At 43.3% G+C, this 12,433-nt stretch overlaps 1 protein-coding gene across 4 annotated transcripts in view; it reads left to right on the forward strand.

The window, feature by feature from the left end:
* The window catches only part of fryl (furry homolog, like), a 655,772-nt gene that overhangs the window by 60,655 nt on the left and 582,684 nt on the right, over positions 1–12,433 (forward strand). For all 4 annotated transcript variants that reach the window (XM_068035582.1, XM_068035639.1, XM_068035630.1 and 1 more), the window contains exon 2: positions 1,789–1,877. The gene's annotated coding sequence lies outside the window, so the exon portion shown is untranslated. The remainder of the gene's footprint in view (positions 1–1,788; positions 1,878–12,433) is intronic.

Below are 12,433 nucleotides of genomic sequence, written 5' to 3' on the forward strand. Positions count from 1 at the left end.
GCTGTCAATTTACATATGGAAGGTGATCCTATGTGTGTGAATGATGTCACTGAGGCAGCAAGTTAATGAGGAAGAGAATGATGCTTAAAGTTTAATTCGTGAGCAACTCCAGAGATAGTTGCCTCCTGGCTGGAAGAGAAGCTATTGGTGGATATGCGTTAACTGTATTGCAATAGAAGGGAGTGGAACTATACAAGTGTAGTCTCACGCAGCCGGACGAAAGAGGGGTGATGGAGGAGGATGACATGGTTGATCATGTCAAATGCTGTAGAGAGGTCAAGGAGAGATAATGCATTCATTGTCACAGAAAATGTTAATTGTGAATTTGGCTAGGCTGCTTTTGTTGATGTGAACAGGGCAGGAAACTTACTTAAGGAAATGAATTGGGAAGTAACAGCTGGAGCAGGAGATTGTGATTTGGTGGGAATAAGGGGATCAAAAACAGAGGTGCAGAAGAAGTTCAGCAGATCAGCATTGGCAGAGATGTTGAAACAGTTGCAGTGCCAGCGGAGAGGTAGTTTCTGTGAATTTTGAGGGAGGTGGGGAAGAGTTCTTCCCAAGGACAAAAGTGAGAGTATTGTGATTGTAGGTAGACGGAGTGGGGGGTGGTGGACAGATATGGATGGTAACGCACACGAGTAAGATATTGGTCACAGAGATTTGGAAGTGGAGAGGCACGTGAGAAGGTGAATCGAGAGGGTAGCCCTGGGTGGTAGGTTGAAATTGAATGAGGACGGGGAACCAGAGGGAACAAGTTTTTAATTTAAGGTTGAAATCACCCAACACAAGGAGTCGCTTGGTGCTAATCATAAGGAAAGAGAGAATGGAGGGGGGTGAATTGCAGTGATTGTAAGTAGCAGGAAGGATGGAAGAAGGCTAGATGCTTGAAAGAGGAGAGCTGCAAGAGGAGTGGGGAGAGTGGCTGAGATGGGACTTGTCAATGAGAGCTATGCCTGTTATGGTGGCTTGAAAGGAATTTGATAGATTAGGTGGTCATGTGTTGCTGTCTGTAAACCAGGTGTGGTCAGGACCATAATGTCAGTAGAGTCATCATGATAAGGTTGTGATGACCATTTGCAACTGAGGGCAATGTGGAGTGGTGCATTGGTTGATGATGCACTAGTGGGATCAAGAGGAGGTTAGAGGGAATGCCCCTCAAGGAGCAGGCTGGGTGGGTAGAGGATGGGAATGGAGGATACGATAGTTGGGTTGCTGCTTGGTGTGAGACAGTGACACGTGCCACATAAGAATAGAGGAACAGAGTGAGACCATGGGCTTATTAAAAAAGGACTTTCAAAGGCTAAAACTATCCCGATCAGTCTTAAATACTGGATTTGTATTGCTTCAAGTCTGCATGTAAACATGCATATAAGATTTGGATCCATGCACAAATTTTGTTCTTTTTTAGTCAACCAGGTGTGTTATATGTGCAGAAACTCACCACCATGTTTCAGTTTCCAACCTAAATGGCTGAGAAAGCCACACAGGTAGAATTTTTTTTGTTTTCCAGTTTGGAGTGCACGCCGTCCCTGTGGGAATACCCTGTGCTGTCCCAAATCAGCAGCTTTGGTGCAGATTGGCAGGGGCAAGATTTAAGAACTCAAATATGTGCAGGGATACTGTTGCTTTTTCAAAGAATGTTCAGTTACTTGCATTAACGTTCATATTTTCAAAAGAGGAAATCACTTTTCATATAGTGACTGATCATAGTCATCAGTTGTATTGAAGTTATGCAATTTAAAATTAACACTAAATAATTACAGTACTAAATCAATTATTTTATTGCAGATTTTATTGTCCCATTCTGATACCATTTGAGGAAGACGCAGCCCATCTCTATGGAATTTAGGCAAGACCGGTCACCGCAGGCAATTTAGGTAGGTGCAAAAATCTAGTAGTGTTCCTTTTAAATATGAAGAATTAAGAGGTACTCTGTTTCTAAAGTTTTATTTTTAGGCATCCACTGTGAAGGAACATATCCCTGTAGGTTTTCAACTTAAGTGCAAGTGTTCTCCATTTATCAGATTCAGAAAAGAAAGCAAAGAATGAGAGAGTGGATTCATTGTTTTGATAATTGCTGCATACTATTTTTTCCTAGTTTAAAATGACTGTATACTGCACAGTAGTAAAACTATTATGTAGAAATATTTACACAAATGACAGTGTATGAAATTGTAGAGTTGTTTATTATGGTTGAGCTTTGAGTATAAAATTGAAGGTGCAACTAAATGGGATAAAAGACGTCTGGTCCCACTCCCCTGCCTTTTTCCTGTAGCCCTACAAATTTTTTCTCTGGAAATTTTTTCTTATGATTATCCAATTCCCTCTTGAATGCCTCAATTGAATCTGCCACCATCGGAAGCTTGAGCAATACACGCCAGATCCTAACCACTCACTGCATAGAAACGTGTTTCCTCATGACGCCGTTGCTTTTATCCCCCCAAATCACCTTAAATAGGTGTTTTCTGGTTCTCGATTCTTCTGCTAATGTGAACAGTTTCTATCTACTCTAGACCTCTCATGATTTTGAGCACCTTGATCAAATCGCCGCTTAATCTTCTCTTCTCTTCAAGGAGAACAGCACCAGCTTCTCCAGTCTATCCATGCAACTGACGTTCCTTATCCCTGAAGCCATTCTCATGAATCTTTTCTGAACCCTTTCTAATGCCTTCACATCCTTCCTGAAGCGTGGTGCTCGAACTGGGCACAATACTTCAGTTGAGGCCAAACCAGTGTTTGATATAGGTTCATCATAACTTCCTTGTTTTTCTACTCTATTCCTCTATTTATAAAGCCCAGGATCCAATTTGCCTTATGAACTGCTTTCTCGACCTGCCCTGCGACATTCAATGATCTGTACACATACACTCAGTCCCTCTGCTCCTGCATCCCCTTTAAAATTGTACCTTTTATTTTCTGTTGCCTCTCCTCGTTTTTCCTACCAAACTGAATCGCCAACTCTGCATTAAATTTCATCTGCCACTTGTCTGCCCGTTCCACAAGCCTATGTTCTCCTGAAGTTTTTCGCTGTCCTCCTCACCATTCACAACCAAGTTTGTATAATCCGCAGATTTTGAAATTGTGCCCTGTACATCAAAGTCTAAGTCATTAATAAATGTCAAGGAAAGCAGTGGTCCTAGAACTGACCTCTGGAGAGCCCCTGGGAAATTTTGATGTGGAAGTATTCAAAAGTTAAAGTTATATTGTTGTCAGTCATGCTTTCTGTTTATATGGTGACTTTATATGTACTTTTACCTAATAATGTTGTTTTTCCATTGTCAAACATTTTAAGGTCTAACTTTTAGTCTTTTTACAAACTTCTTTCCAATACCGTGCACTTTTAACTTCTGTTAAATTGGTTCTGTACATCTATCTATTTTTATATTTATATTATACACACAGTACCTCTTGGAGGTGTATGACAGATGTCAAAGTTGATAATACAAGTGAGAACCAGGCTGATTGTAGAAAGTTCGGAGGGCAGTGTGAAAGGAAATAAGAGAGAGTATGAGAAGAGACTGGCAACTAACATAAAGGGGAATCCAAAACTCTTCTATAAACATATAAATGGTAAAAGGATAGTAAAAGGAGGAATGGGGCCCATTAGCAACCAAATAGGGGGTCTATGTGTGGAGGAAAAGGGCATACTAAGCGAGTGCTTTACATCTGTCTTTACAAAGGAATAAGATGCTGCCTAAGTCATAGTGAAGGAGGAGGTAATTGAGGTATTGGATGGGCTAAAAATTGATAGAGAAGATATTAGAAAGGCTGGCTGTACTTCAACTTGATAAATCACCAGGACTAGATGAGATGCATCTGAGGGTGCTGAGGGAAGTAAGGATGGAAATTGTAGAGGTACTGGCCACGGTTCTCCAATCCTCCTTAGATATGAATGTAGTGCCAGAGGACTGGAGAACTGCAAATGTTACATCCTTGTTCAAAAAAGGGTGTAAGGATAAGCCCAGCAACTGTAGGCCAGTCAGTTTAACCTCGATGGTGGGAAAGCTTTTAGAAACGATAATCGGGGCAAAATTAAAAGTCACTTGACACATGTGGATTAATTAAGGAAAGCCAGCATGAATTTGTGAAAGGCAAATCATGTTTAACTAACTTGACTTGAGTTTTTTGATGAGGTAACAGAGAGAGTTGATGAAGGTAATATGGTTGTGATGCAAATAGACTTCTAAGAGATGTTTGATAAAGTGCCACTGAATAACCTTGTGAGCAAAGTTGAGGGCCAAGGTATAAAAGGGACACTGGTGGTATTGAACAAATTAGCATTGAAAGGGAGGAGGTATTAGCCATTTTAGCAGGCTTAAAAGTGAATAAATCCCCAGGCCCAGATGAGATGTATCCCAGTATGCTATGTGAGGCAAGGGAGGAGATTGCAGGGGCTCTGACATAAATTTTCAAATCCTCTCTGGCCACAGGAGAGGTGCCAGGGGACTGGAGGACAGCGAATGTGGTACCATTATTTAAGAAGGGTAGTAGGGATCAACCAGGTAATTATAGGCCGGTGAGTCTAACATCAGTGGTAGGGAAACTATTGGAAAAATTCTGAGGGACAGGATTAATCACCACTTGGAAAGGCAGGGATTAATCAGGGATAGTCAGCATGGCTTTGTCAGGGGGAGATCGTGTCTAGCAAACTTGATTGAATTTTTCGAGGAGGTGACCAGGTGTGTGGATGAGGGTAAAGCAGTTGATGTAGTCTATATGGACTTCAGTAAGGCTTTTGATAAGGTCCCGCATGGGAGATTGGTCAAGAAGGTAAGAGCCCATGGGATCCTTGGCAAATTGGATCCAAAATTGGCTTAGTGGCAGGAGGCAGAGGGTGATGGTTGAGAGTTGGTTTTGCGATTGGAAGCCTGTGACCAGTGGTGTACTGCAGGGATCGGTGCTGGGATCCTTTCTGTTTGTAGCGTACATTAATGATTTAGACGTGAATATGGAATACTTGGCATCAGGTGGCAGGACCGTATCTCCAACACAGAAGTCCTCGAGGCGGCCAACATCCCCAGCTTATACACACTACTGAGTCAGCGGTGCTTGAGATGGCTTGGCCATGTGAGCCGCATGGAAGATGGCAGGATCCCCAAAGACACATTGTACAGCAAGCTTGCCACTGGTATCAGACCCATCGTCCGTCCATGTCTCCGCTTTAAAGACGTCTGCAAACGTGACATGAAATCCTGTGACATTGATCACAAGTTGTGGGAGTCAGTTGCCAGTGTTCGCCAGAGCTGGCGGACAGCCATAAAGACGGGGCTAAAGTGTGGCAAATCGAAGAGACTTAGCAGTTGGCAGGAAAAAAGACAGAGGCGCAAGGGAAGAGCCAACTGTGTAACAGCCCCGACAATCAAATTTTTCTGCAGCACCTGTGGAAGAGCCTGTCACTCTAGAATTGGCCTTTATAGCCACTCCAGGCGCTGCTCCACCCACCACTGACCACCTCCAGGCGCTTACCCATTGTCTCTCGAGATAAGGAGGCCAAAGAAGAATAGGAGGTATGATCAGTAAGTTCGCAGGTGACACGAAAATTGGTGATGTTGCAAACAGTGAGGAGGAAAACCTTAGATTACAGGATGATATAGATGGGGCTGTAAGATGGGCAGAGCAATGGCAGATGGAATTTAATCCTGAGAAGTGTGAGGTGATGCATTTTGGGAGGACTAACAAGGCAAGGTAATATACAATGGATGGTAGGACCCTAGGAAGTACAGAGGGATCTTGCTGTATGTGTCTATAGATCACTGAAGGCAGCAGCACAGGTAGATAAGATGGTTAGGAAGGCATATGGGATACTTGTCTTTATTAGCCGAGGCATAGAATATAAAAGTAGGGAGGTTATGATGGAGTTGTATAAAATGCTAGTTAGGGCACAGGTGGAGTACTGTGTACAGTTCTGGTCACCACACAATAGGAAGGATGTGATTGCACTGGAAAGGGTGCAGAGGAGATTCACCAGGATGTTGCCTGGGCTGGAGCATTTCAGCTATGAAGAGAGACTGGATAGGCTAGTGTTGTTTTCCTTAGAGCAGAGAAGGCTGAGGGAGGACCTGATTGAGGTGTACAAAATTATGAAGGGCATAGATAGGAAGAAGCTTTTTCCCTTCGCGTAGGTGTCAATAACCAGGGGGCATAGATTTAAGGTAAGGGGCAGGAGGTTTAGAGGGGATTTGAGGAAAAAAAAATTCACCCAGAGGTTGGTTGGAATCTGGAACACACTGCCCGAAGGGATGATAGTGGCAGGTACCCTCACAACATTTAAGAAGTATTTAGATGAGCACTTGAAACGCCATAGCATACAAGGCTACGGGCCAAGTGCTGGAAAATGGGATTAGAATAGATAGGTGCTTGGTGGCCGGCACGGACACGATGGGCCTATTTCTGTGCTGTATAACTCTATGATTCTATGACATGAAGTTGGCTGAATAACAGGAAACGCAGTAGTGGTGAATGGTGTTCTTTGGACTGGAGGAAGGTATACATTGGTCAGTACTGGGACTGCTGCTTTTCTTGATCTATGTTAAGTACCTAGACGTGGGTGTTCAGGGCACAAGTTTAAAATTTGCAGGTGACAATTGTGAGGAGGATAGTGTGATAGATATCAAGAGGACATAAACAGGCTGGTGGAATGGGCTGACATGTGGTAGATGAAATTCAATGCAGAGAAATGTCAAAGTGATACATTTTAGTAGGAAGAACGAGGAGAGGCAGTATAAAATAAAAAGTACAATTTTAAAGGGGGTGCGTAAACAGAAAGAGACCTGGGGTGTATGTGCACAAATCGTTGAAGGTGGCAGGACAGATTGAGAAAGAGGTTAATAAGACTTACGAGATCCTGGGCTTTATAAATAGAGGTATAGAGTCCAAAAACAACGAAGTCACAATGAACCTTTATAAAACACTGGTTTGGCGTCAACTGGAGTATTGTGTCCAGTTCAGGGCACTGCACTTCAGGAACGATGTGAAAGCTTTCAAGAGGGTGCAGAAAAGATGTAAGAGAATGGTTCCAAGAATGAGGGACTTCAGCTACGAGAAGGGATTAGAGAAGCTGGGGTTGTTCTCCGAGAAGAGAAGGTTGAGAGGAGATTTGATAGAAGTGTTCAGAATCATGAGGGGTCTGGACAGAGGAGATGGAGAGAAGCTGTTCCCTTCGGCAGAGGAGTCGAGAACCAGAGGACATAGATTTAAGGTGATTGGCAAAAGAACCAAAGACCACCTAAGTAAACATGTTTTTACGCAGCGTATGGTTAGTATCTGGAATGCACTGCCTGATTGTGTGGTGGAGGCGAATTCAATTGTGTCTTTCAAAAGGGGATTAGTTAAGCATCTGAAGAGGAATAAATTTGCAGGGCTACAGGGAAAGGGCAGGGGAGTAGGACTAGCTTAATTGCTCTTGCAGACAGCCAGCGTGGACTCGATGGGCTGAATGGTCTCCTGCGCTATTCCATGATGGCGTGCCACGCATCTTTTAGCTGAAGGAATAGGAGTATGTGCAGTGTGCACAATTTTCCAGCATGCAAAGTAGGATTTTCTCTGTCCAAGTGGAAGTCATACCTTTCCTCATCCTGTAACACAGTTTATTAATTGGTTCGTGATTTCACATGATTCCGAAAATGTTGGAGAACAGATTTTTTTTCCAAGTAACTTATGTTTTCAACTGCTTACTTTGTTCATTCTCAACTGCTTCATTTTACTTCAAAGACAGCTAGACAGTCAGGTTGCCAAACTGTTTTCCATTGTTTAAATGTCACGTCTAAAACAATGATTACAGAGAGTTTTCTCAATGAAACAGTCAGATATACCTTTGCTGATTTGTTATTTTTCCCGATGATGTTTAACTTAGATGGAAGATAAATTTGAATTACTTAATTGGGCTTTGTTCACTCTTTTTGTAAATGCTTAGCCTTATCTTAGTTGCTTGCTGCCCATGCTAGTCAGGGCAATTTCCTCTCCATTTTGGCTCCCTATACTGTTGAGAAACTTTCTCTTCTGCGTCAAATGGACATTGACTATCCAGCACTTATTGTTTGTAAGCCCCACCCTTAGTAAACAATGTGAAAAATCCTGCAGTGTGTCAAGTTTTTTTTGGATTTGAAAACCTGAAAACTACTTTGGGACTTTTATCTGAGGCGAATGTTCTTTTCTAAGGCTATTTTGGATTTTTTGCTGACTGACAGCATTTTTAGCCTTAAAAGTAAAAATGGATTCTTTTTTCGTATCAGAACAAGGAAAGAATATGGGCCAGATTTTGCTAGAACGAGCATCTCGTGGCACCCTGTTAAACTAAAAATTCCACCTTTGAATTTTTCTTATTCTATGATTTCTAAGAACAACTTTGCAACATGAGATAATGGAGACTCTGGACTTAAAAACATCGCCTCATAATAAAAGTTTAATAGTCGTTTGGTCGTACAGAACTTGAGTATTGCTGAAAACTGGCATTTTGTCAAAGCTTTTCACCTTGCACTCATCAGGACAGTCCGCAAGAGTACCAATGTAAGGGAAAGCAACAAATTATACTATATGAGAAGAGAGTGCTGATTGGTTGGCACGTGGTCTCTGATTGATAGACGCATTGTCATGGAGAATGCAGCAGTTTATGTTGGCTGACAGTTAACTGCTAAGCTTTGTTTGAAATTTAAACCAGGCAGCTTGACTCTGATTAGTCAAGGCATTGCCCTGAGGAATGAACAAGCGAATGGCTGTCACTTATTTTGTTTAGCTGAAACAGGCGCAATGTGTGAACATGTTCTTTCTGTCTGCAAAGAAAAGGACCCTGTGTATTAATATATCTAGCTTCCAGTATGTGCAAATGCGCCACACTACGAGCCCGACTGATTGATTATCTTAAATTGGTTGTCAGCATAATTCTTAGCACACTGAGGATTATTTAGCAAATGTTGTCCAATCGCGGAATCACATCTAATGTTGGACACTGTGTTTTGAGTTTTGCGAGCACGGGGTGGTTGGGTATGGTCTGTACCTCGCCAGTGGCAAACAGCGGAAGGGACATGTTGTTCGATACGATCCGCCAGTCTTTGGGATGTACGGCCTATATACCTGGCATCACACTGGCATTGAAATTCATCTGTCACATTACTCATTTGTGTGATAGGCAGAAAGTCTTTTTGGCTTGACGGCAGCATCCTGTTAGTGGCGAACACCACACGTGTTGCTACTGCTTAGTACCAGCGTGAAACAGCTAGCTTCACCTGTTGCCCAAATTTTTGGGATACATTACCCTTCCAGGGTAATCTAAGGTAGACTGGGCACATTTCAGGGTCGAAAATGACGGACTTAGGCCCTTTCATAAGTTCAATGCCAGTGTGATGCGAGGTATATAGACCGTACGTCCCAAAGACTGGTGGAGCGTATCTAACAACATGTCCCTTCCACTGTGGGGTGAGCAGAACTGGATACAGTACTGTAGTTGTGGTCTAACCCAAGCTTTATACATGTTCAGCATAACTTCCCTGCTTTTATGCTCAATACCTCTATTTATAAAGCCCAAGATCCCATATGCTTTGCTAACTATTCTCTCAATATGTCCTGCACCTTCAAAGATCTATGCACATGAACTCCCAGCTCCCTCAGTTCTAATGAGTATGCAGGAACAGTGCCATTAAATCTATATTGCCTCTCCCTATACCTTTTGCTAAAATGAACCATCTCACAGTTCTCCATTAAATTCCATCTGCCACTTGTCTGCCCATTCTGCTAGCCTATCTATGTCCTGTTGCAGTTGGTTAGTATCTTCCTCACTGTTTGCCGCACCCTCCAAGTTTGGTATCATCAGCCACTTCTGAAATTTTAGTCTGAGAATTGGTTAACTGACAGAAAGGAGAGAGTAGGAATAAACGGGTCATTATCAGGATGGCCAACTGTTACTAGTGGGGCACTGCAAGGATCAGTGTTTGGGCCACAGCTGTTGTCATAATCTATATAAATGATTTGGATATGGGGACCAATTGTAATATTTTCAAATTTGCAGATGACACAAAACTAGGAGGGAATGTAAGTTGTGTGGAGGATGCAAGGAGGCTTCAAGGGGATTTGGACAGGCTAAATGAATGGGCAAGAACATGGCAGATGGAATATGATGTGAATAAGTGTGAAGTGATCCACTTTGGTAGAAAAAAGCAGAAAGGCAGAGTATTTCTTAAATGGTGAGAGATTGGGAAGTGTTGATATCCAAAGCGACCTGGGTGTCCTTGTTCATGAGTCACTAAAAGCTAGTGTGCAGGTGCAGAAAGCAGTTAGGAAGGCAAATGCTATGTTGGCCTTCATTGCAACGGGATTGAATACAGGAGTAAAGAGGTATTGCTTCAATTGTATAAAGCCTTGGTGCGACTGCACCTGGAGTATTGTGTGCAGTTTTGGTCTCCTTATCGAAGAAAAGATATACTTGCCACAGAGGAAGTGCAACGGAGGTTCATCAGACTAATCCCTGGGATGGCGGGATTGTCTTATGAGGAGAGATTGCAGAAACTGGGCCTATATTCTCTTGGGTTTCCAAGAATGAGAGGTGATCTCACTGAAACTTGCAAAATTCTTACAGGGCGTGACAGGGTAGATGTGCTAGCACTACTCGGGAGGGTTTAAACTAGTCTTGCAGGGGGGTGGGACCCAAAGTAGTAGTCTCTCAGATGAGATAGTTGAGGCAAATGTAGAGGTTAAAGCAAGCCAGTCCAGTAGGCAGGCCGGGCAGGACAGGGAGCGTGAAAGGTCTGGTAGGCTAAACTGCATTTACTTTAATGCAAGAAGCCTTACAGGTAAGGCAGATAAACTCAGAGCATGGATCGGTACATGGGATTGTGATATTATAGCTATTACGGAAACGTGGTTGAGGGATGGGCAGGACTGGCAGCTCAATGTTCCAGGGTACTGATCTTTCTGGCGTGATAGAGGTGGAGGTAAGAGAGGAGGGGGAGTTGCACTATTGATTAGGAAGGGCATCACGGCAGTACTTAGAGAGGATATCCTGGGGGGAATGTCCAGCGAGGCCATATAGGTAGAACTTAGAAATAAGAAAGGGGTGATCACTTTGATTATACTATAGGCCCCCCACTAGTCAGAAGGAAGCGGAGGAGCATATATGTAGGGAAATCACAGATAGTTGTAGGAATTATAGGGTTGTAATAGATGATTTTAACTTCCCTAATATTGACTGGGACTGTCTTAGTGCTAAGGGATCAGATGGGGAAGAATTTGTTAAGTGTGTCCAGGATAGTTTTCTGAAGCAGTATGTGGATGGCCCAACTAGAGAAGGGGCTACACTCGACCTCCTCTTTGGAAATGAGGATGGGCAGGTAGATGATATGTCAGTGGGGGAGCACTTTGGGACCAGTGACCATAACTCTATTAGCTTCAAGATAGTTATGGAAAAGGATAGGACTGGTCCTCAGGTTGAAGTCCTAAATTGGGGGAAGGCTAATTTCGATGGCATCAGACAGGAGCTCTCAAAAGTTGAATGGGAGAGGCTGTTTACAGGTAAAGGGACGTCTGGCAAGTGGGAGGCTTTTAAAAGTGAGATAGGAAGAGTTCAGGGCCGGCATGTTCCTGTTAGATGGAAGGGCAAGGCTGGCAAGTTTAGGGAACCTTGGTTGACGAGGGATATTGAGGGTCTGGTCAGGACAAAGAAGGAGGCATATGTCAGGTATAGGCAGCTGAGATCGAGCGAGTCCCTCGAGGAGTATAGGGGATGTAGGACTACACTTAAGAAGGAAATTAGGAGGGCGTAAAGGGGCCATGAGATTTCCCTGGCAGATAAGATAAAGGAGAATCCTAAAAGATTCTATAAGTATATTAAGAGTAAAAGGGTAGCTAGGGAGAGAGTAGGTCCCCTTAAGGATCAGTGTGGCAATCTATGTGTGGAGCCACGGGAAATGGGCGAGGTCTTAAATGAATATTTCTCGTCCGTATTTACCGTGGAGAAGGTCATGGAAGCTAGTGAGTTCAAGGGAGGGAACACCGATATCCTGGAGCATATCAGCATTACAAAGGTGTTGGAGGTTTTAAAGTGCGTTAAGATGGATAAATCCCGAGGGCCTGACCAGGTGTATCCTAGGATGCTATGGGAAGCAAGGGAGGAGATTGCTGGGGCCCTGGCAGAGATTTTTGTAGCATCGTTAGCCACGGGTGAGGTACCGGAAGACTGGAGGATAGCTAATGTTGTGCCTTTATTTAAGAAGGGCAGCAGGGATAAGCCAGGGAACTACAGGCCGGTCAGCCTTACATCAGTGGTGGGAAAGTTATTGGAAGGGATTCTGAGAGACAGGATTTATATGCATGTGGAAAGGCATGGTCTGATTGGGGATAGTCAGCATGGCTTTGTGCGTGGGAAATCATGTCTCACGAATTTGATTGAGTTTTTCGAGGAGGTGACCAAGAGGATTGATGAAGGCAGGACGATGGACGTTGTCTA

This window comes from Heterodontus francisci, chromosome 1 (assembly GCF_036365525.1).
Source record: "Heterodontus francisci isolate sHetFra1 chromosome 1, sHetFra1.hap1, whole genome shotgun sequence".
NCBI classification, from domain to species: domain Eukaryota; kingdom Metazoa; phylum Chordata; class Chondrichthyes; order Heterodontiformes; family Heterodontidae; genus Heterodontus; species Heterodontus francisci.